Below are 24,631 nucleotides of genomic sequence, written 5' to 3'. Positions count from 1 at the left end.
AGTCTATATGGGGTGATCAAGGGTGAATAAGGGGTTAATAAGTGACAGGGGGGGGGTGTAGTGTAGTGGTGATTGGTGCTACATATTACTGAGCTGCCTGTGTCCTCTGGTGGTCGATCCAAACAAAAGGGACCACCAGAGGACCAGGTAGCAGGTATATTAGACGCTGTTATCAAAACAGCGTCTAATATACCTGTTAGGGGTTAAAAAAATCGCATCTCCAGCCTGCTAGCGAACGATGGCCGCTGTCAGGCTGGAGATCCACTCGCTTACCTTCCGTTCCTGTGAACGCGCGCGCCTGTGTGCGCGCGTTCACAGGAAATCTCGCGTCTCGCGAGATGACGCACGGATGCGTCCAGGAAGAATGAATCAACCACCTTCCGGACGCATCCGTGCGTTAGGCGGTCGGGAGGTGGTTAATGCTAGTATTTGACTGTGACAAATGCAGCAAAGGCCCCAGATGTAGGGTCTTGCAAAAAATTTGTGTTTTTTTTAAATCAAAATATAACAGCAGTATTTAAAGTTTATATTCAACTGTCACAAATGCAACAAAGGCCGCAAATGTATTATCTTGCCCAGAATGGGTGTTTTTTTATACCAGAATATTAAAGCAGTGTGTACCGCTTGTATTGGACTGTCAGAAATTCAGCAAAGGCCGCAAATGTAGTGTCTTGCCCAAAATGGGTGTTTTTTTTTAAACCCAGTATACAATTGCAGTATTTAAAGCTTGCATTTCACTGTCAGAAATGCAGCATAGGCCCCAAATGTAGTGTCTTGCCAAAAATGGGTGTTTTTTTAAACCCAGAATATAACAGCAGTATCTAACACTAGTATTGGACTGTCACAAAGGCAGTCATTAACTCGCCGAACACCGAACTCGAACCCAAACTTTTACTGAAAAGTTTGGGTTCAGGTCCGGGTTCCAAAAATCCTAAAGTTCGGTACGAATCCGAACTTTACAGTTCGGGTTCGCTCAATCCTAGTCAAGATATACCACATCCATTGACTCACCCCGGTCAGTTCTGAAAACCTCCTCATAAAAACTGATTAAGTTAGTTTGACATGACCGATCCCTCATGAAGCCATGCTGATATGGCATTATTCGCTTATTTTCATTGAGGTGCTCCAAGATAGCATCTGTTAAAAAACCCTCAAACAGTTTACACACAACACATGTTAAACTTGCCGGCCTATAGTTTTCGGGGTCTATTTTTACTTCTTTTTGAATATTGGCACCACATTTGCTAAATGCCAATCCTATGGAACATTTCCTGTCAGTATAGAGTCCGTAAATATCATATTTATCATATCAAATATATTCTTCCTAGTCAGACAGTGTACTTTTAATCCCTTTACTACCAGAGGTTTTTTTCGTTTTTGTGTTTTCATTTTTCTTCCTTAAGCCATAACTTTTTAATATTTCCATTCACATAGCTATATGAGGGCTTATTTTTTGTGGATAAAAAAATTCCAAATGGGGTGGAATTGGGAAACATAACGCAATTCCTCCACTGTTTTACGGGTTATGTTACCAAGGCGTTTTGTTTGCGGCAAAACTGACCCATGCTCTTCATTATCTGGGTCAGTATAATTACAACGATACCCGATATATATGGGTTTTTTATGTCTAAATAAATTTAAACTTTGAAAAAAAATATTGTTTTTACATCAGCCATTACTTTTTTATAGTTAGATTTACTGAGCTGTGTGGGGGATAATTTTTTTGCAGGACAATTTGTAGTGTTTATTGATACCATTTTGGAGAGTGTGTGACTTTTTGATCACATTTTATTACATTTATTTGGTAAGAATGAAAAAATGGCAAATTGGCCATTTTGACTCTTTTTTATATTTTAATAGTATGGGTATTTTTGGTTGCGGTGATACCCATGATATATTTTTTGGAACTTTAGTATTTTTTTTTTATTATACAGAAAGGGGGATGATTTAAACTTTTATATTTTTTTTATTTTTTATATATTTTTAACAGTTTTTTTTATTTTTGTCATGATTATGAAGCTCATATATGAGCCTAAAAATTAGTCGGATGTTTATTTATAACTTCCAGTTTTCTGCAACACCATCCGTGACAGTTATTCCCACTCCTCTATTTAGTATGGTCATTATGCTATTCGGTTGATAGCTCTTTCTGGTTGTGAAAGTGCTGGTGTTTGGTTCTCCTCTGAGTTCCTGCTTGTCCGCTTTCTTTGGAGTTAAGTGTCCTTTTACCTATTTCTTGTTTGTTGTATTCCCCTGTCTTTTGGTATTGGGCCTGAGGGAGCCTCATGTTCCTTCAACTGGGAAGGAACAGGTTGTCTTTTGTCCCAACACTATTTCCAGGGCCATAAAGGGTCAGATTAGGCTCTAGGTTCCTGTGTATGATCTTTCCTACCCTTGAGGTCTGTTCATACTGATAGTAGTCAGGAGTCAATGTAGGAATTCGCTGGGTGGTGACCTTTTCCCTTTCCCTAGTTTCCAGGCCTGGTACATCTTCCCTCCTGTGTTTAGTGTGGAATTTACTACCCACACCGCACTGTGACAGGTCCTTAGTGGAATAAAATAAAGAGGCACCACCAATAAAGCAGTGGAGATAAAAATGGTACTTTTAATGCATGTTGTGCAATGTGAACACTTGCTTTTTAATCCCTTCTGTTATTTGTAGATTCACTGATTGTCAGTATTACAGGTTACTGTTACCATCAGGTCTAATCTATTTCCATGGACCTAACTGTGCAGTGCCCCAAAATTCCACTAGTGGCCCCATGACAATGTGGGGGGGTGTGGCAGCAGTGGCAGTACCAGTGACAGTAGTGGCCCCATGGCATTGGGGAGGGTGGCAGCAGCAGTTACAGTAAACCTAAGTTCACACCACTGTTTATTTTTCCATTCTTCTAATCCAGCAGAACGGAGAACTAAAAAAAGCCTGTACTTTGAGCCTCCATAAAGCCTCTTTCAGACTGTCAGTATTTGATCAGTAATTCTAAGCCAAAACAGGAGTGGGTCCAAATAATGACCATGTGAAAGAGGAATTATGTTCAATTTGCATCTGTTTTGGCCATTTACGTCTCAAATCAGTTGTCTTAACAAGGAAAAAAGTCCTGCATTCAGGACTTTAAAGGCCTCTTTCATACGGTCAGTATTTGGTCAGTATTTTGCATCAGTATTTAGAAACATAGAAACATAGAATGTGTCGGCAGATAGGAACCATTTGGCCCATCTAGTCTGCCCAATATACTAAATACTATAGATAGCCCCCGGCCCTATCTTATATGAAGGATGGCCTTATGCCTATCCCATGCATGCTTAAACCCCTTCACTGTATTTGCAGCTACCACTTCTGCAGGAAGGCTATTCCATGCATCCACTACTCTCTCGGTAAATCAATACTTCTTGATATTACTTTAAAACCTTTGCCCCTCTAATTTAAAACTGTGTCCTCTTGTAGCAGTTTTTCCTCTTTTAAATATTCTCTCCTCTTTTACCTTGTTGATTCCCTTTATGTATTTAGCAGTTTCTATCATATCCCCTCTGTCTCGTCTTTCTTCCAAGCTATACATATTAAGGTCCTTTAATCTTTCCTGGTAAGTTTTATCCTGCAATCCATGTACCAGTTTAGTAGCTCTTCTCTGAACTCTCTTGGATCAGTAATTGTAAGCCAAAACCAGGAGTGGGTCCAAAACAGAGGTAAAATGTAATAAAAACATTTGCATCTAATCTGTGTTTTGGACCCTGATTTTGGCTTACAAATTCTGATCAAATACTGATGCAAAACACTGACCAAATACTGACTGTGTGAAAGAAGCCTTTTGCTCAATTTATGTCTATTTCGGCTATTTAGCCTGAAATCTGTTTTTCTTAAAAAAAAAAGTCCTGCGTGCTGCTATAACACAGTCAGTATTTGGTCGTGTAAGCTAAAAGCAGGAGTGAGTCCAAAACAGAGATAAAATGTAATGGAAATACTTGCTTCTCATCTGTGTTGTGATCCAACTCCTGCTTTTGGTTTACAAATACTGATTAAATACTGAACGAATACTGACCTTGTGAAAGAGACCTTAAGGATGCTGACAATAAAGGATCTTTTTTATTTTTTTTATTTTTCTGTTCTGAAGGATCAGAAAAATGGATTAATAGATGGTGATGTCAACAAAGATAAACAAGGACAATAATGGCCCCATGACAGAGTGAGGATGGGGGAGAACAGCGGTGACAGTTAGAGATGGTCTTGCGGTTCACCCGGCGGTCGTTTCGCGGCAAACTTTGCTCGTTCGCGGTTCGCCGAACGGGCGAACATATGGAGATGTCCGTCCACGCCATATTCATTTACATTGTGAAGAACTTTGACCCATGACACATCCATCAGGTGGTACAGGACAGCCAATTGAGACGTTTCAGCACATGGACACACCCCCTACCTTATAAATAAACCCGATCTGGCCGCCATTTTACATTCAGTGTTTTGCTAGTGTAGGGAGAGGTTGCCGTGTGGAGCAGGGACAGGAGGTTAGGGACACCAAACACTATATAATAGGGCCACAAAAGTCCTTTTAAGGACTGGTATAGGTGTGCTATTGATAGGTGTGAATTACTGAGGGGTGTAATATACTTATAATATACATTCTAACATAGACAGTATATTATAGTGCATTTGTATTGTGCGGCAGTTGTGTGCGGTTCTGCTGCGATACCGCAGCTACATAGAGGGACAAACGCTATTGGAACAAATAAGTTCTACTGGTGTGATATACCAGTTGCCCCCTTAAAAAAATCTGATTGAAGCAGGGGTGTTATATACCAATAATATACTTTCTATATAGTGCAGCATTTTTTTGCGCTTTTGCTGCGTTACCTGAGCTACAGTTAGTGACAAACGACATTGGAACAAATAATTTCTACTGGTGTGATATACCAGTTGCCCCCCCAAAAAACTGATTGAGGCAAAGGTGTGATATACCTATAATATAATTTATATATAGTGCATGTGCAGCAGTTGTGTGCGGTTCTGCTGAGATACCGCAGCTATACAGAGGCACAAACGCTATTGGAACAACTAATTGCAACTGGTGTGATTAGAGAAGAGCGAATCGAAGCTGACGAAGACGAATTCATTCCGAATTTCTGGAAAAATTCGATTCTAAACCAATGCAAATTTCCTCATGCTTCGTGGTAACGAATCACATTATTTTCTAAATTGACGTCTAAAATGGCGGCTTCACGAGTGAGGACATGGGGCAAAGATGACCCATAATGCCACGCATGCAGCCAATCAGCAGCCAGCCAGCCTGGTGATGTCACAGTCCTATAAATACGGCGGCCATCGCTGCCATTCACCATCGTACATTGTTCAGGGACAGAGGTGTATGCAGGCGCTAGGGAGAGTGAAAGAAAAACTGTTTAAAAAAAAAAGGAAAGATGCGATTTACTAGTGCAGGGAAAGGAGAAGTGAGCGGAATCATTTCACAGTCAGGGAGAGACGTGTGCAGATGCTCGGGAGAGTTATAGGAAATTCCTCATTGTGAAAACCAGTGATTTACAAGTGCAGGGAAACATTACCCGGGGATCCAGATACCTCTCTGTTATTCCAGCAATTCGTTATTGGGGTGCGAGTGCTGTGTAGAAAAGCCTTTAGTGGCTTATATCTGTGGAAAAAGATAAATATATACGCAGGTCACTTTTGCTGTTAACTGCGCTGATATCATAAAGTGGCCTACTTCAATACAATACGAGAAATATATACGCAGGTCACTTTTGTTGTTATTTACGCTAAAATCATTTGCAGTCTTTTCTTGTGAAAGAGCATAGGGCGGTATTTCGGTAATACATGAAACATGTAAACGTGCTGTACAGTTGCATTCATTTCTGGTGAAAGAGTATAGGGGCTTATTTCATAAAAAAATAATAATAATAATACATACGCACTGCTGTTGAAAGTGTATTGTGGCCTATTTCAGTCCAAGAAGAAATATATATTCTCAGGTCACTTCTGCAGTTATTTCTGGTGAAAGCGTATAGGAGCGTATTTCAGTACTACAAGAAAAATATATTCTCAGTTCACTGTTGCAGTTATATCTGGTAAAGCTTTACTGGCGTATTGCAGTATTAAAAGAAATATACATTCGCCATTCGCTGCTGCACTTATATCTTAAAAATCATTTTTTGACGAATATCAGTAGAAAAATAAAAATAGATTCAGCGTTCACTGTTGCAGTTATATGAGGTAAAGCCTTAACGCTGGGTTCACACCAGAGCGTTCTGAAAGGAGCGCTCTGTATGCGCGATTGTACGGGCGTTTACAAGAGCGCATACAGAGACAAGCAAACACACATTGTCGCGCGTTCCCGAAAGTCTATGTACAGGAAAGCGCGACAAACGCCCGAAAAAGCGCTCATGTACTTGTTTGAGCGTCGGGCGTTTTACAGCGCGATCGTACGCGCTGTAAAACGCCCAGGTGAGAACCATTCCCATAGGGAAGCATTGGTTTCTCCATGTTGAGCGTTTTACAGCGCGTAGGAACGCGCTGTAAAACGCTCAGGTGTGAACTGCGGGTTAGTGCCGTATTTCTGTACAAAAATCAAGATATATTCAGCGTTCAGCGCTGCAGTTATATGTGGGAAAGTCATTTTTGCGGTATGGACTGAATAGCGTTGTGTTGAAATTTTGTATTTACATTTCACACACTGCGCGCTTACGTGACGGCGCACCAATACAGGTGAATACACTATGCACTAACCCTGCACAAAAATGCAAAATAATTCACACCAGCCCACATCTATCTACGGTATTGCTTACTGTACACTACGGGGACTTTTCTGCAGCACAGAAACTGCACGAGGTCTGCGTCTCGCTCTTCCAGCGCGGACCTACTTCCTCCACTACGTCCAGTTCACTTCAGAAAAAATCTTGTATTCTGCATTAAGTGCTGCACTGATATGCGCTAAAATCTCTTTTGAAATATTTGGGTAGAAATAAAAATTTCCACCTCGTTCCACCACTAACTTGGGTGCTTTTTTAAACCCAGAAAATTATTGCAGTATTTCAAGCTTGTATTTTACAATGACAGATGCAGCAAACGCAGCAAATTTTGTATTTTGCCAAAAATGGGTGTTTTTTTTTATAACAGAATATGACAGTAGTATCTAACGCTTGTATTTCACACTGACAAATGCTGCAAAGGCCACTGATGTAGGGTCTTGCCAAAAATGGGTGATGTTTTTAAACCCAGAATATAATTGCAGTATTTCAAGCTTCTATTTGTCAATCAAAATCAATCATTTGTCTATCAAATGCACATATTCTGTGCTGGTGCACTGAACTAGCATAAAATGGCCGCCGCCGCCCCCCTAACTAACAGACGGATAAAAGTTATTTTTCTGTGTTACTGGGCTCAGGGTAGGGTAAAAAGATTGTGCACTGCACCCACAAAACAAAATCTAGGTAGATTGCTGAGTTAACAAGCACTTCTCCCTCACAGCAGCAGCATCCTATCCCTACACTAATCAGAGCAGAGTGACGTGCACCGCTACATGACTCCAGTTTATATAGAGGCTGGGTCACATGCTGCACTGGCCAATGTGATGGCTTCTAAGGGCAAAAAAGTTAAACGCTTGTTGATTGGCTGCTCTGCAGCCTTTCAAAGAGCGCCATTAAATCGTCGAACATTGAACCCGAACCCAAACTTTTACTGAAAAGTTTGGGTTTAGGTCCAGGGTCCAAAAATCCAAAAGTTCAGTACGAACCTGAACTTTACAGTTCGGGTTCGCTCAACCCTTCACACTACTGGCCGGGCAAGAAAGCATGCCCATGGTAAAGTTGGCCAGTTGCGGCCACAGTTCAAGTTTGCATGCCCAGTAGTCCAGGGTATCTTGAATCATGGGTGACAGGATGCAGTCCAAGGATGCCACCACCTGCTGGTTCAGGTTCTGCTGCATGTTCCATTGCTGCTGCTGGGTGGTTTCTTCAGTAGGTGCCTGAAAAAAACCATTCATCAGAGATTTTTGCTGCATACAAAGCTGGGATGCTCCAGTCATGGAAGTAGGGCGTAAGCAAAGAGGATCCCCCAATCAGACATTCCTGATGACAGGCGCTGGTGCTTGTAGACAGCGACCAACTGACTACACAGTATGTCTCTATAGTAGTCAATTTTTCATCCCTCCCAGAAGGTCTACAAAATGTCCACATTTTTGACAGGTAGCGAGAAGAATATGGATAGCCAGTAGTCATCCCTCTGCCGAATCATGACAATGCGTCTGTCACTACACAAAGATGACCGAATGCATTTTGCATTTGCGCAAGGGACTCTGAGGGCCTCCCTGCCTCCATCTCCACTGCATACTGCCACGTCCTGTCGGGGTCATCTGTGTCATATTCGTCATTGCCCTCCTGCTCCTCTCCTGTCACTTGGGTAGATAAATTACCTAGTTCTTGGGCATTTATGTCCTTCTCCTCCACCAGTTTATCCTCCTCAGGGCTCTGGTGGCCATGAGATGTAAGTGCCACGCCTCCTGTCCCCTAACCAATCAGATTTGTCAGCATTCCCTGCAGGACGTGAATGAGTGGAATTACATCATTCATGCCAGAGTTCTCCTGATCGACAAAGTGGCCTCTTCAAAGGGCCTGATCAAACAGCACATATCACGTATGAGCTGCCACTGGCTAACATGGAAGTTACACCTGGGAGTAGACCTGTCCATCTGCAGCATTCAGAAATCATTGACCGCCTTCCTCTGCTCATATAGGCAGTCTAACATATGGAGTGTGGAGTTCCAACGGGTGGAAACATCGCATATCAGGCGATGTTGGGGAAGAGTATTTTGCCTTTAAAGCTCAAGGAGGTTGCGTTTTGCACAGAAAGAGGGGCGAAGTGCATGCACAGTTTCCTGGACATTTATAAGATGTCTTGCAGTTCAGTGGAAGACTTGAGGAAATAGGTGACAACCAGATTGAAGACGTGTGCCATGCAGGGTGCATGGGTCAGCCATCCCTGACACAGCGCAGACAAAATATTTTTGCCATTATCAGTAACCATGGTTCCCACTTCCAGTTGGCAAGGAGACAGCCAGTATTAATTTTGTTTATTGATGATGCCGAGCAAGTCTGAACAGGTGCAGAACCATGTGACAATGCCTAGCATTGCCTAGGTGAAATAATGGAGGACCACTGTGAACTGTGACTAGAGGGGAGGCTGAGGACTAAGAGGAGGATGAGGAGGAAGAGGCGGCATTGCCATCACCTGGCCAAGTTGCTGGTGTGTCTGGCCCGGAATGACATTTACCCAGAGGGCTGTGAACAACATATATTGTCATTGACCATAGTTACAACTCCATATGTCAGCTCTGGCATTAACTCTACCAGACACTGGGAGGCCCAAGGGCTGGCCCACCTTCTGCTCATCGTTAGAGATGAGCGAAGTTTTGAAAAATTCGATTTGCCTGCTTCTCCAAATTTCACAAAGAAATTTGATTTGTGAATAATTACTTTGTCACAAAGCTCATTTCTTTGTATGTAGCTGGGGCAATGAGGCTACAATTTATGCCTTTCAGGAATTAATCAGGATAAAAAAATTAAAATAGCTTATCCATTCGCTCGCATCCCGGCCATCTTGATTGAAGACACCAATTGAAGATTTTGCTCAGTTTCTGCAATCAAGGTGGCCTCCAGCAGCCTCTTTGCGTGCAAAAGGATGAGGTGAGCATGTTTTTTTTTACCGCCATATTAGGTAAAAATTGTTTCGTTACCACGAAGAGCAAGGAAATTCGGCTTTGCAGCAAATACAGTTTTTTTTTGTACAAAAACGGTGTAAGTAATGTAAAAATGGTGGAGACTGTGCGGGATGAGGCTTTTACAGGGTTTGACATCACAGGGGATCGCTATATATGTGGATTGGCTGGCTGCACGGCATTATGGTGATCTCACATTCCAGGGCTTCTTACTTTCACTTTGTAATACATTCAGCCGCCATTTTAGAAAAAGAACAATTTGTTACTACAAAGCACAAGGAAATTCAAATTTGTGGTGAATCAAATTTCTCCTAAACTTCGGATCATTTTCCATTTCGGATGCTTCGATTTGGTCAACACTATGATGACGACTATGTGTTAGACAAGAACTGGGAGCTAGATTGGGGTGCTCAGGAGGAGGAGGAAACATCAGAGGAGGAGGGTGGTGGTTGTGGTGGCATTATAAAGCAGAGACAATGTACGGCAAAATGTCCAAAAGGACTGGAAGGGCCAGATTTGATTCTATTGTGGTCAGCTAGAAAACTAGTGATGCTGGTGATACTGTGGGCAGAGGCATAAAAAGTGCCAGACCTAGGCCGAAATCTAGTTCTGTATGAGCAACTCCTGTATGGCATTTTTTTTCCAGAAGGCCAACACACAAAACCATAGCCGTATGAAAGATCTGCAGGATTAAAATAAGCCATGACCATTCAAACACAAGCATTGGTACCAGGGCTCTATTGCAGCACATGAAGAAACATCACCAGATCCTGTGGGAAAATAGAACTGGCCAGCATTCACAATCAGAAGAAGTCTGTCCTCCTTTGTGACAGTCCGCCCACATCCTCAAGCAATACAGTGTCCTTGTCATCATTGTCATCAGCTGCTTCTTCTCCTGCTCAGAGTCCTGCTCCTTGTGCTTCGCTCCATCGGGAGACATCCTTGACCAGCAATTAGCTTGTGTGCAAGCTGTACTCCCACCTGGCATAATTGTTATTAGTTCAGTTGCTGGCGTACTACTTAGGGCTCTTTCACACCTGCGTTCTTTTCTTCCGGCATAGAGTTCCGTCGTCGGGGCTCTATGCCGGAAGAATCCTGATTAGTTTTATCCTAATGCATTCTGAATGGAGAGAAATCCATTCAGGATGCATCAGGATGTCTTCAGTTCCGGACCGGAACGTTTTTTGGCCGGAGAAAATACTGCAGCATGCTGCGCTTTTTGCTCCGGCCGAAAATCCTGAACACTTGCCGCAAGGCCGGATCCGGAATTAATGCCCATTGAAAGGCATTAATCCGGATCCGGCCTTAAGCTAAACGTCGTTTCGGCGCATTGCCGGATCCGACGTTTAGCTTTTTCTGAATGGTTACCATGGCTGCCAAAACGCTAAAGTCCTGGCAGCCATGGTAAAGTGTAGCGGGGAGCGGGGGAGCAGCATACTTACCGTCTGTGCGGCTCCCCGGGCGCTCCAGAGTGACGTCAGGGCGCCCCACGCGCATGGATCACGTGATCACATGGACACGTCATCCATGTGCATGGGGCGCCCTGACGTCATTCTGGAGCGCCCCGGGAGCCGCACGGACTGTAAGTATACTGCTCCCCCGCTCCCCACTACTACTATGGCAACCAGGACTTTAATAGCGTCCTGGCTGCCATAGTAACACTGAACGCATTTTGAAGACGGATCCGTCTTCAAATGCTTTCAGTTCACTTGCGTTTTTCCGGATCCGGCGGGCACCTCCGGCAAATGGAGTACACGCCGGATCCGGACAACGCAAGTGTGAAAGAGCCCTTAGTTATCGTAAATGTATCGCATTTCTGCACCTCGGCCTTAATTCAATTTTTCTGGGCTCTGGCCCGGGTGGTATGGTGGCACTCATTTGAGCAGGCATTTTACCCCTGCTATGGCATAATTTTTGGACACTTGATCCGGACATGTCACAGTTTTTTCTTTCCCCATAACAATGTGTGTGTTTAAACACCATCTGCCTCCAATAAGGGACAATTTTTGGAAGCTTTGGATTATGAAAAAGCATGATACATGTACCATCAAGGTGTTTTTAAACACACTGGGGGTCATTTATCAAACTGGTGTAAAGTAGAACTAGCTTAGTTGCCTATAGCAACCAATAAGGTTCCACTTTGATTTTTCACAGCTCCTTTGGAAAATAAAAGGTGGAATCTGATTGGATGCTATGGGCAACTAAGCCAGTCCCACTTCCCACCAGTTTGATAAATCTTTCCCACTGTGTGTTATTTCCATCATACGTGTGTTTACCAATAGCGATGTATGTCAGTGTCACTATAACAATATTTAGTGTTGTCATTGCATTTGAAACTTAGAGAAGGGGAGGGAAAAAGCAAAAATTAATTAACAAAATAACAGAGATAACATATTCTCATAAAAAATATATAAATATATATAAATCTAAGTCCTTGGACACTAGATAGTGTGATATACCAATTTTCAGGGCAATTGAAACAACTTTGGTTTGAGTAGAAAGTGGACTTAACAAATTTTATGAAAAAATTAAATGAAAAGAAAACCTTTAAAATTTAAACATTAAACTTACCTTTCAGGTGTCACGGGAAGTGGATTTCTTGGACCTAAAAATAAGAATAGGAAACGAAGGGCAATTAGAAATGGATGTGGAGAGAAAGGAAACAGCAGTAAAATCATCATTGCATGCAGACTCATCTGAGGTCTATCATCAATGGATTCCGTCTGAGGTCCATCATCAATGGATTCCGTCTGAGGTCCATCATCAATGGATTCCGTCTGAGGTCCATCACCAATGGGATTTCAACAGACTGAAGCGTATATGCTCTACTGAAGCAGCATTTAAATATCAAGCTGACGGTTTGAGAAGGTGGTTTATGGAAAGGAGTTATAGTAACAGACAGAAAAAAAGGCTTTAATAAGACAATACAAAGGCTAAGAGAAAAATTTCCCAAATGAAGCTGTTAAAAATTCAGAAGAAAATCAGAAGATACACCAGAGACACGCACGTCCATGCAATATCGGATGAGAAACACTGCGATAGTCTGTGAACATCACAATTCTACAGGAAATCATATTGTGGATAGTGATTGCAATACTGGGGGACCGTTACCTGACGGGAACGTGATGTTGTGTGGCCTATAGGCAGGTGCTATTACTATCCTGCTGTATGTGAACTTCTAGGTCATTGTCTGGGTTTTGTTCACAGGCTATCGCAGTGTTTCTCATCCGATATTGCATGGAAGTGCGTGTCTTTGGTGTATCTTCTGGAAGACGTGTTTAAGACGCACGATTACCACTGCTGCATTTAATATCATTGACAAGTGTCAGAGTGGATATTCATGGCATGACGTCCTCCACTGACCGCGGATCCCTCACTGGCATTACCACAATTCCACAGGAAACCATATTGTGGGTAGTGATTGTAATCCTGTGGAACCGTTATTTGACGGGTTATCACAGTGTCTCTCATCTGACATTGCATGGAAGTGTGTATGTTCAGTGTAACTTCTGGAAGACGTGTATAAGATTCATGATTGCCACCGCTGCATTTAATATAATTTTTTTATATCAATTTTTCTATCTGAATTGACATTTATACAACAGTGACCTCCTGAGTAACCTGTATTATAGGGAGAAACGCGTTGAGGTGTCACCTATATGTACTAGATAGCCTCCGTCACAGTTATCATCTAGTGGGGACACTAGAAACACAGTAAGGTTATTATTGGGTAAAGGTATTGTTATTTGTGTAATATAGGGATAACCAGGGTATACTCAGCCTAGGTACGAGGACAGGGACGTCCCTGGGCTGAGGGTTAGACAGGGTCAGTGAAGGGCTGGGTAGGTTCTACTATTCCCCCTTCCCCCTGCCTGTTCCTGGTAGATCCCTTGATATTTGTATGTCTGGTCTTTAGATTTAGAACATTATTGGCCAATCTGAATGATCAATTATCGGAACTATATCCCGTTTTAAAATAGATCAAATAAAGTAAATGCTTATTCTGCTGGACCATATATATTTAAAGATGAGTTTATGGGGTTGGTTGATTGTTTTTATTTATTTTTTTATTGTATTTTAAATAATTATATTTTTATTTGTTACAAAGAAAAAAATAAGGGGTTGGGTCAGCACAACCTGTATGTAGGTGCACATCACTATGGCGAAATACATATATAAACGGAAAATGCAAATGTGATCGCACACTACATCCAGCACTCTGCCCTCCATGCTGGATGAGACATTGGTTTATATTTTGGCCAAAGCATAGTAAGCCACTCACCGCGTCAAGGTCGTCTCATGAGTGGTCCCTAACTCTTGTTCCTACCTGTTCATGGGCCATGACAGCCACATAAAATCCAGGGAATGCAGGTCAGCATGCAAGCCAAGTACACTTTGCTTGTAACCCCGTCCGGTGCCATTACAGCTTTCATCGGATCCAGGGATGCAAGTACCAACATGCATGCTGAACCCACCATATACTTCTCCTGGAGCCAGATGGCTAATGGTAGGTTCTATACAAGCAGACTCAGTTTTATACTGACTTTAAAACCAGCCTCAAGGACAGATTAACTGGTCAGGTGTGCAATGACTCCAAGGAGATCGCCACGCCTCCAATATATACTACAAAGAAAAAAATAAGGGGTTGGGTCAGCACAACCTGCCTGTAGGTGCACATCACTATGGCGAAATACATATACAAACGGAAAATGCAAATGTGATCGCACACTACATCCAGCACTCTGCCCTCCATGCTGGATGAGACATTGGTTTATATTTTGGCCAAAGCATAGTAAGCCACTCACCGCGTCAAGGTCATCTCATGAGTGGTCCCTAACTCTTGTTCCTACCTGTTCATGGGCCATGACAGCCACATAAAATCCAGGGAATGCAGGTCAGCATGCAAGCCAAGTACACTTTGCTTGTAACCCCGTCCGGTGCCATTACAGCTTTCATCGGATCCAGGGATGCAAGTACCAACATGCATGCTGAACCCACCATATACTTCTCCTGGAGCCAGATGGCTAATGGTAGGTTCTATACAAGCAGACTCAGTTTTATACTGACTTTAAAACCAGCCTCAAGGACAGATTAACTGGTCAGGTGTGCAATGACTCCAAGGAGATCGCCACGCCTCCAATATATACTACAAAGAAAAAAATAAGGGGTTGGGTCAGCACAACCTGCCTGTAGGTGCAGATCACTATGGCGAAATACATATACAAACGGAAAATGCAAATGTGATCGCACACTACATCCAGCACTCTGCCCTCCATGCTGGATGAGACATTGGTTTATATTTTGGCCAAAGCATAGTAAGCCACTCACCGCGTCAAGGTCGTCTCATGAGTGGTCCCTAACTCTTGTTCCTACCTGTTCATGGGCCATGACAGCCACATAAAATCCAGGGAGTGCAGGTCAGCATGCAAGCCAAGTACACTTTGCTTGTAACCCCGTCCGGTGCCATTACAGCTTTCATCGGATCCAGGGATGCAAGTACCAACATGCATGCTGAACCCACCATATACTTCTCCTGGAGCCAGATGGCTAATGGTAGGTTCTATACAAGCAGACTCAGTTTTATACTGACTTTAAAACCAGCCTCAAGGACAGATTAACTGGTCAGGTGTGCAATGACTCCAAGGAGATCGCCACGCCTCCAATATATACTACAAAGAAAAAAATAAGGGGTTGGGTCAGCACAACCTGCCTGTAGGTGCACATCACTATGGCGAAATACATATACAAACGGAAAATGCAAATGTGATCGCACACTACATCCAGCACTCTGCCCTCCATGCTGGATGAGACATTGGTTTATATTTTGGCCAAAGCATAGTAAGCCACTCACCGCGTCAAGGTCGTCTCATGAGTGGTCCCTAACTCTTGTTCCTACCTGTTCATGGGCCATGACAGCCACATAAAATCCAGGGAATGCAGGTCAGCATGCAAGCCAAGTACACTTTGCTTGTAACCCCGTCCGGTGCCATTACAGCTTTCATCGGATCCAGGGATGCAAGTACCAACATGCATGCTGAACCCACCATATACTTCTCCTGGAGCCAGATGGCTAATGGTAGGTTCTATACAAGCAGACTCAGTTTTATACTGACTTTAAAACCAGCCTCAAGGACAGATTAACTGGTCAGGTGTGCAATGACTCCAAGGAGATCGCCACGCCTCCAATATATACTACAAAGAAAAAAATAAGGGGTTGGGTCAGCACAACCTGCCTGTAGGTGCACATCACTATGGCGAAATACATATACAAACGGAAAATGCAAATGTGATCGCACACTACATCCAGCACTCTGCCCTCCATGCTGGATGAGACATTGGTTTATATTTTGGCCAAAGCATAGTAAGCCACTCACCGCGTTTTTCTTTTTTTTTTTTCTTTGTAGTATATATTGGAGGCGTGGCGATCTCCTTGGAGTCATTGCACACCTGACCAGTTAATCTGTCCTTGAGGCTGGTTTTAAAGTCAGTATAAAACTGAGTCTGCTTGTATAGAACCTACCATTAGCCATCTGGCTCCAGGAGAAGTATATGGTGGGTTCAGCATGCATGTTGGTACTTGCATCCCTGGATCCGATGAAAGCTGTAATGGCACCAGACGGGGTTACAAGCAAAGTGTACTTGGCTTGCATGCTGACCTGCATTCCCTGGATTTTATGTGGCTGTCATGGCCCATGAACAGGTAGGAACAAGAGTTAGGGACCACTCATGAGACGACCTTGACGCGGTGAGTGGCTTACTATGCTTTGGCCAAAATATAAACCAATGTCTCATCCAGCATGGAGGGCAGAGTGCTGGATGTAGTGTGCGATCACATTTGCATTTTCCGTTTATATTTTTATTTGTGTTTGATCCAGAATAAAATCTTGCCATGGATATCTATCCGATTACATAGGGATGAGGAAGAAGTAACAATGGGAGAAAAAGAAGAATGGGAAAAATGGAATAGGAAAGAATATATTAAAAAGTATAAAAAAAAAATAGAAAATGACTACTAACAAGTCCATTCTTATTAATATACGAGGAGTGATAATACACTTTGCTCTTTCAGGTATAGAATATTATTAGTTTTTAGCACAAACTGTATATTTTTTCCTATATCTGTATAATTAATTTTACTATGTGTATTTCCTTGGTATGCACTAAATGGCCGCATTAGGATGTTTTTTTTTTATTCAGAATCATGTATTATAGATTCCCATAGATATAAACTATATCATAATTTCACATATGAACGATAGCACTTAAAGCAGTCAGACATATTCTTTGGGTGTTCTAAATAATTGTATTTTCCATATGATATGGTATTGCATTAAATAAGTTTCATTTTACATTGCTCTGGAATTTGATAGGTACAGGAAGGTCAGGTGCGCATAGCGATTTGGGCTGTCACGGCGCTCCCGCCCTTCGCCCACACTGACAGGCTTGATCGCAGCCAGACTAAGGCCTCTTTCACACGGGCGTTGCGGAAAAATGTGCGGGTGCATTGCGGGAACACCCGCGATTTTTCCGCGCGAGTGCAAAACATTGTAATGCGTTTTGCACTCGCGTGAGAAAAATAGCGCGTGTTTGGTACCCAAACCCGAACTTCTTCACAGAAGTTCGGGCTTGGGATCGGTGATCTGTAAATAGTATTATTTTCCCTTATAACATTGTTATAAGTAAAACAGGGCTGGAGGGGTTAAAAAAAAAAAAAAATCATTTAACTCACCTTAATCCACTTGCTCGCGTAGCCGGCATCTCCGTCTGACTCTTTTACTGTATAGGACCTGTGGAGAGCATTAACTATAGTTTAAGGACCTGGGATGACGTCACTCTGGTCATCACATGGTACGTCACATGATCTTTTACCATGGTGAATCACTTGGTCTGTGTTTCTGCCCTCAGCTACATCGACATTGGGTGAAGAACGGAAGCAGCATGAAGTGGCAATTCTTGATTGGCTATCTGCCATGCGTATTGACCGTGTCGAGGGGGCCGCCATTCCAGCTTGACAGGGTGAGCCCATTTCAATGACTAATGATTATCAGTACTGCATATAGGTGTACATAGATAGGAAGTATCATCAAGTTTTGGTATTTGTAGTTCCAGTAGAACACCATTGGCAGTTACTTGTACATGTTACTTATTTATGGTATTTTCCTACATTGTCCATATTTGCATGGGGTATTATTTAACGTATACTGATGTCACATTTAAATAGATATTTCACATATCCTATATGTTACAGGGCACTGTGCAATTAATTGTATTTTTATATAGCCTTCCTGCTGGGTTTATGGTCGGCATAATATATTGGATCCCAAATATATTGGACTGTTAATTTCTAAACTGATTTAATAAAATTATGCTTTTAATGGGGAACTTTAAAGACTCAAGTTTTGTTTTTTTTCTATTATTGATCTTAGTATGCCCTGGTGGTTAATCTAGTTGATGGGTGCCTGAGCCATAGTCCCTCACCTGCAGCAGGGTCTGTAAAGCTGTTCACTGATCACTCTGCTGTCTTGTCACAATTAATTTGCTTGGAAGCAGTGTTCTTGATTTTGATGGAGGGTTGGTCTCACAGCAGAATTGGATACAGTCTCTCTGAGTAGGAGCTCTGACATGTGCTACCTTACGGCTTGCTGTCTACTCAGGAACTCCCCCTCCTGGCAGGACGTAAGACCAGCCTAATCCTACGATGAGGGGAGGAACCGGGTGGTTAGCCATGTTCCTGCCAACCATACCTTCTCTAGCTGGAATGAACAAGCAAAATATGTGGAAATACACAACAATACATATAATACATAACATGGACTGCAGATACCCCCAGGTCTGGGAAAATGCACACGCTGACATTATTTGCTATTGCTGTCAGTGCATTCAAGAGCTTAAACGTAGGGAGGGGGGATAGAAAGAGCAAAAAATTGTAGAAAGAAAAAAAAAGATAATGAAAAGATATAGCCATATGCCAATTTACAGGCCAACTGGAGCATGTTTGATCTACAGTTGCAAGAAAAAGTATGTGAACCCTTTGGAATGATATGGATTTCTGCACAAATTGGTCATAAAATGTGATCTGATCTTTATCTAAGTCACAATCAGCAGACTCTGATTGTCTATTGTTGTGACTTAGATGAAGATCAGATCACATTTTATGACCAATTTGTGCAGAAATCCATATCATTCCAAAGGGTTCACATACTTTTTCTTGCAACTGTATGTTGAAAAAATCAGTTCATCTCTGAATGTAAACCAAAATGTTCTCATCCACTGACAATGAAGAGAGATTCTAAAATACAGTAGCAAGAAAACGAAACAGTTTGAAAGTTGTAGGACTTTTGATTTGATTGAGCTTTGATTATATAAGCTTTAAAGGGCTTCTGTCACCCCCCATTGTGCAATTTTCATTAGCCGACATTAGCTATTTGCTAATGTCAGCTGAGTGCAATCATACATGTCCTACCTTTGTCTGTGGCTTATTTATTGTAAAAATCATACTTTTATCATATGCAAATTTCTTCACTACCAGCAAGTTGGGCGTGTACTGGCTGGTGGCCGCCGCATCTGCCGCTTCTAGACACGCCCCATCTCCTCTTGATAGACAGGGCCAGCGAACGCTCTCCTCCTCCTGTTGGCCCCGTCTGCTGCTGGATTCTCGCGCCTGCGCTGTAACGTTCCTCGATCGGCGCAGGCGTACTGAGTGAAGGACGCGCACTTGCCAGCTCATTCCTCAGTGCGCCTGCGCCGATTACATCACACTACACCCGGAAGAGAAGTTTTTTCTGCACAATTAAATTGTTTTTCTAACACTGTCCCTAGCGCCTGCAGATGTCTCTCACTGTCCCTAGCGCCTGTTGACGTCTCTCACTGTCCCTAGCGCCTGCAGATGTCTCTCCCTGCACTAAGTACACTGGTAAATGGCAGAATCTAAGATGGCTGCCGCTATTTATAGGGCTTTTACATTACAGGGCTGGCTGCTGATTGGCTGCATGCATGCATGTCAGTCTGGGTGATCTCGCCTTACCAGAGTTCCTTTCTCCATGTCCTCAGACGTGCAGCAGCCATTTTAGGGGAAAAAAAATATTCATTACCACAAAGCGCGAGGAAATTCGGCTTCTGTGCGAATCAATTTTTTCTGAAATTCGGATCGAATCCCACTTCATCAGCTTCGATTCGCTCATCTCTAGAATCAAGGTCATGCGAGTGACCTGTGCAGTTCGGAGGAAGACTAAGACAGGAACTCTTTATTGAGGGCTACCCGCCCGTATTATGCAGGTCCCCATCTGGTGGACACGCCTCTAGTGGACCAGAAGAAAGACTGCGACACAGGACAGATATGCAGCAACTCAGGATACACAGACACAACACATCCCCACAATGCATCATGGTTTCCTCCTCTCTGCCCTGGAGACACCCGAGGAGTAATCCAATTATCTCTCAAGACAAAGGGAAATCGCCAATACACATGTAAGGACAACCGGACAGAAATCACCACCCAAACACACAATGTCACACCCCTTACAGCAAGCAGACATTTAACATATTCCCAGATAGCTCAAGTCTGAGTGCATATCATTAGGTGAATGGCACTCAGAATACACAAATACACTACAATTAGCTATCTGGGTACCCTCACATAACAAAATACAATTGCAAAGACAGAGTTAAGCTGTGCGGCCGGTCTGTCTTCTCCTTTAAAGTTAGTATGGGCCATAATCCTGAGGCAAGAGGCTGGTAAACAGGCCTCTCCAAAACCCAGTGGCGAGGTTGGTTTCGCCACAAACGCCTATCCAAACAGACTCAGGCTTTGTCTTGGTTCCAGCAGGCTTTGACATAAACTGTGGCAGGCAAACTCTACTTTGCTACATCTGTTACTCTCTGGCTCTGCTGTGCTGACAGGATAGCTGTATAACAGCTTTAGCTGAAGGCTGCAAATTCCTTCTTGTAGTCCGTTTCTAAACTGATCCAGGGATCTTTAATCCTGGCTTTAGAGGATTCCAGCTTCTGCCTCCATGTCCAGCTGAGCTGAAGGTGCTCCAGCTGGCCTATACAGGGCTCGTCCAACAGGGACGTGCACCTGCTGCCTTCTCCTATGAGGGGGTAACTGCAACTAACTAGAACCGGTCTCCACCCTTCCTGCAGCAAGTGGGGAAAATGCCGACCACACCACAGAGGGGGGTTAGTATGGAAGGAAAGGTTCCACTCTATGTCCGTGTATCACTGCCATTTATGCTGCCTCCTGCTGGTAAACCAGGCATACTACACGTGAACATAACAGTTACATAATAAGATATATGAATACACATTTTGCTGGACCTAGAAATTAATACACAGGATGACACGTGGTTAACCATAGGAGACAGTAGCAAGGTGCAGAAGTGGTGATGCACCTCTGGGGAGTTACACCTGCACAACCAAGTGGAGGACAAAATCAGGTGTGCATTGCGCAACACCATCTGTGGCAAGGTCCACATAACCACCAATACCTGGACCAGTAAGCACGGGCAGGGATGTTATATCTCCCTAACTGCACACTGGGTAAATGCAGTGGTGGCTGGGCCTGATGTGGATAGCAGTTTGGCGCATAGTTTGGCACATGTCCTTCCGCCACCAAGGATTGCAGGACGTTTTTCGTTGCCTCCTGCTGCCTCCTCCTCCTACTCCGCTTCCTCCTCTACCGCTTCCTCATCCCATTGACTTCAATGGGGTTCGTGTTCGAGTTTGGGACAAGTTCGGGTCCCGAACCAGAACTTTGACCCGAAGTTCAGCCGAACCCGGCGAACCCGAACATCCACGGGTCCGCTTATCCCAAATAAAGATAGTTTTTGCAAAAAAAAAACAAAAAACTGGCAGCATTCTACATAAAGTAAAGGGTAGTCTATCCACTTTTATTCACTACATCTGCCATTGGAGTGGGGAAAAAAGCAGGTCCACCACCCCTCACTTTACTTGGTGTGCTGCCTGATTTTTTGCAAATTTGATATTTGAGACCTAGAACCATTGATCTTGGAGGGATTTGAACCCATTTACACCTTAACACTGCTGCTGATCTTTAGCTTTGGAGAAGAGAGAGAAAGAGAGAGAAAGAGAAAGAGAGAGAGATAGAGAGAGAGAGAGAGAGAGAGAGAGAGAACCATTAGAAATATATGAGATAGATAGATAGATAGATAGATAGATAGATAGATAGATAGATAGATAGGGATAGATAGATAGATAGATAGATAGATAGATAGATAGATAGATAGATAATAGATAATAGATAATAGATAGATAATAGATAGATAATAGATAGATATATAATAGATAGATAATAGATAATAGATAATAGATAGATAATAGATAATAGATAGATAATAGATAGATAGATAATAGATAATAGATAGATAATAGATAATAGATAGATAGATAATAGATAGATAATAGATAATAATAGATAGATAATAGATAGATAATAGATAGATAATAGATAGATAGATAATAGATAGATAATAGATAATAGATAGATAATAGATAGATAGATAGATAATAGATAATAGATAGATAGATAGATAGATAGATAGATAGATAGATAATAGATAATAGATAGATAATAGATAGATAATAGATAGATACTGTAGATAAGAGATAAATAGACTGACACATTAAAGGTCATCTGCAGATCTGTACCTCTGATACTGTCTGACCTGTTTCATGTGCACTTGGCAGTTGAAGGCATCTGCTGCGTCTTCTGCACTTTGATTGCCAGGACCAGACAGTGAACACATCATCATCAGACCTGTCCTGTCAATCAAGGTGCAGAAGACGCAGCAGTCGTACAGTAACCTGTCGCTCCCAGAGGCTCATTTGCATATATTAACTCTTGACTTTCCTCAGCAATGCGGGCACATATGAACATGGGACCAACACAGATGCCTTCAGCTGCCGAGCGGACATGGAACAGGTCAGCCAGTTTTACATCAGTAAAGGTTATTCACCAAAAAAAAAATCAGCTCCAAATCCTGGACTCCAGACTGATCCACTGCCGGAGGCTCACAGGTGAGATTTGTGCCGATCCTGATGATGTGTCTGACTCAGTCTCTGTTCACTTCTGTTAAACATTCCTGTTTATTTGCCATGTGATAGGAGCAGGAAGACAACACTAAGGCCTCTTGCAGACGAATGTAAGGGCTCCGTGCCCGTGCTGCGGGCTGCAAATTGTGGTCTGCAATGCCCGGGCACAGACCCTGGGCAAGCCGCATGCAAATCGCGACCGCATTCACTTGAATGGGGTTCGCAATCCGTCGTTCCGCAAAAAGATAGGACAAGTTCTATCTTTTTGCGGAACGGAACACCACAGAAGCACTCCGTAGTGCACCGTTCCGCATCTCCGGATTTGCGGACCCATTCAAGTCAATGGGTCAGCATTCGTGATGCGGAATGCCTTCGGAACGGTGCCCGTTTATTGCGAATCCGCATATACGGTCCCCAATGCGGCAACGGGTAGCACACGTTCGTGTGCAAGAGGCCTACCACTTATGGACGGAGTGATACCATCGGCACAAGGAGGTCCCAGCAGACATTTCAGTGAGAATAGCTCAGCCTGCTAGACAGGGAACAACTGTCTCTACGTCTCAGCTGAGAACAAGTCTACTGCCTCCGAATGTTCTCATTCACTGGCAGCAAACAGAGTTTTTGAAAATAATATGAAATAGAAACACTTGGAAAGCTGTAGAAGTTTTTGCTACACAGTCATTAAGTGTTAATTATCTAAAACCAGAAAACCCTTTGGGTCCGGCCGAGCATTAAGGCGTCTGGAAGCCAAAACCAGGAGTGAATCCAAAATAGAGGAGACATGTTATCTGTCCTTTATGCTTCTCTCTTTTTATGATCCACTCTTGATTTTGTCTTCAAAAATAAAACATCAGGAAACCTGACTGTGTGACCGAACCTTTAGAAGACAGTCAGCAGCTGTAATACCTGTACATTATATAGTAATGTGCTGCAGATAGGAGCTTGGGGTCCTCTTACTGACCCCCCAGACCCTCCTCATTCCCAGGCTGATCAGTCACTTACCTGATGATCTTTAGGTGTCGCTTCTTGTCTTCCCTTTTACTTGATTTTACCTCACTCCCCATTATATAGAAACTGACCCGCAACGTCAGCTTTTACATCAGATTACTCAAAAAACACAGTAAATAGGAAATCCTCTTTTTACTTAGAGGGAACCTGCTGCCGTGCAAGCACATTACACAAGTCCTATCCATGCTGTGTCAGTAATTTACTCTCATAAGTAAGTGAACCCTTCTTTATAGATGGCAAAATGAGAGTCTGGTCTACGGTAGGAACCACATTGCTAGAATGGGACTTCAACGTTCTGCAACTGTGGTTACAGGATCTGCTGTTAGACTGAAGTGCGATGCACAATGAATAGAGTATACCGTACGGAGAAAAGAATGGGGCCACACATCTTACTCAGTGACTTTATTCAGTGCTTCATTCAGTTCCATTACCCCAAATGTATAACATTCAGCCCCCGGCCATTTAATCTGCCTTTACCACAGTGTATAACATCCAGCCTCTAGACCTGCCGTCTACCATTACCACAGTGTATAACATTCAGCCCTCGGCCATTTAATCTGCCTTTACCACAGTGTATAACATCCAGCCTCTAGACCTGCCGTCTACCATTACCACAGTGTATAACATTCAGCCCTCGGCCATTTAATCTGCCTTTACCACAGTGTATAACATCCAGCCTCTAGACCTGCAGTCTGCCATTACCACAGTGTATAACATTCAGCCCTCAGCCATGTAGTCTGCCATTACCACAGGTGTATAACATCCAGCCTCTAGCCATGAAGTCTGCCATTACTACAGGTGTATATCATCCAGCCTTTAGCCATGTAGTCTGCCGTTACCACAGGTGTATAACACCTATT

At 42.9% G+C, this 24,631-nt stretch overlaps 1 long non-coding RNA gene across 1 annotated transcript in view; it reads right to left on the bottom strand.

The window, feature by feature from the left end:
- LOC120991784 overlaps positions 1 to 23,889 on the bottom strand; it is a 28,749-nt gene extending 4,860 nt beyond the window's left edge. The window contains exons 1-2 of the long non-coding RNA XR_005776809.1: positions 23,766 to 23,889; positions 5,551 to 5,636 (exon numbers count right to left, since the gene is read on the bottom strand). This is a non-coding gene — a long non-coding RNA (uncharacterized LOC120991784). The remainder of the gene's footprint in view (positions 1 to 5,550; positions 5,637 to 23,765) is intronic.
- Positions 23,890 to 24,631: the final 742 nt, after the last annotated feature.

This window comes from Bufo bufo, chromosome 1 (genome assembly GCF_905171765.1).
Source record: "Bufo bufo chromosome 1, aBufBuf1.1, whole genome shotgun sequence".
Classification (NCBI taxonomy): Eukaryota; Metazoa; Chordata; class Amphibia; order Anura; family Bufonidae; genus Bufo; species Bufo bufo.
The sequence above is the reverse complement of the archived record's forward strand: the minus strand, read 5'-3'. Positions and strand labels throughout refer to the sequence as shown.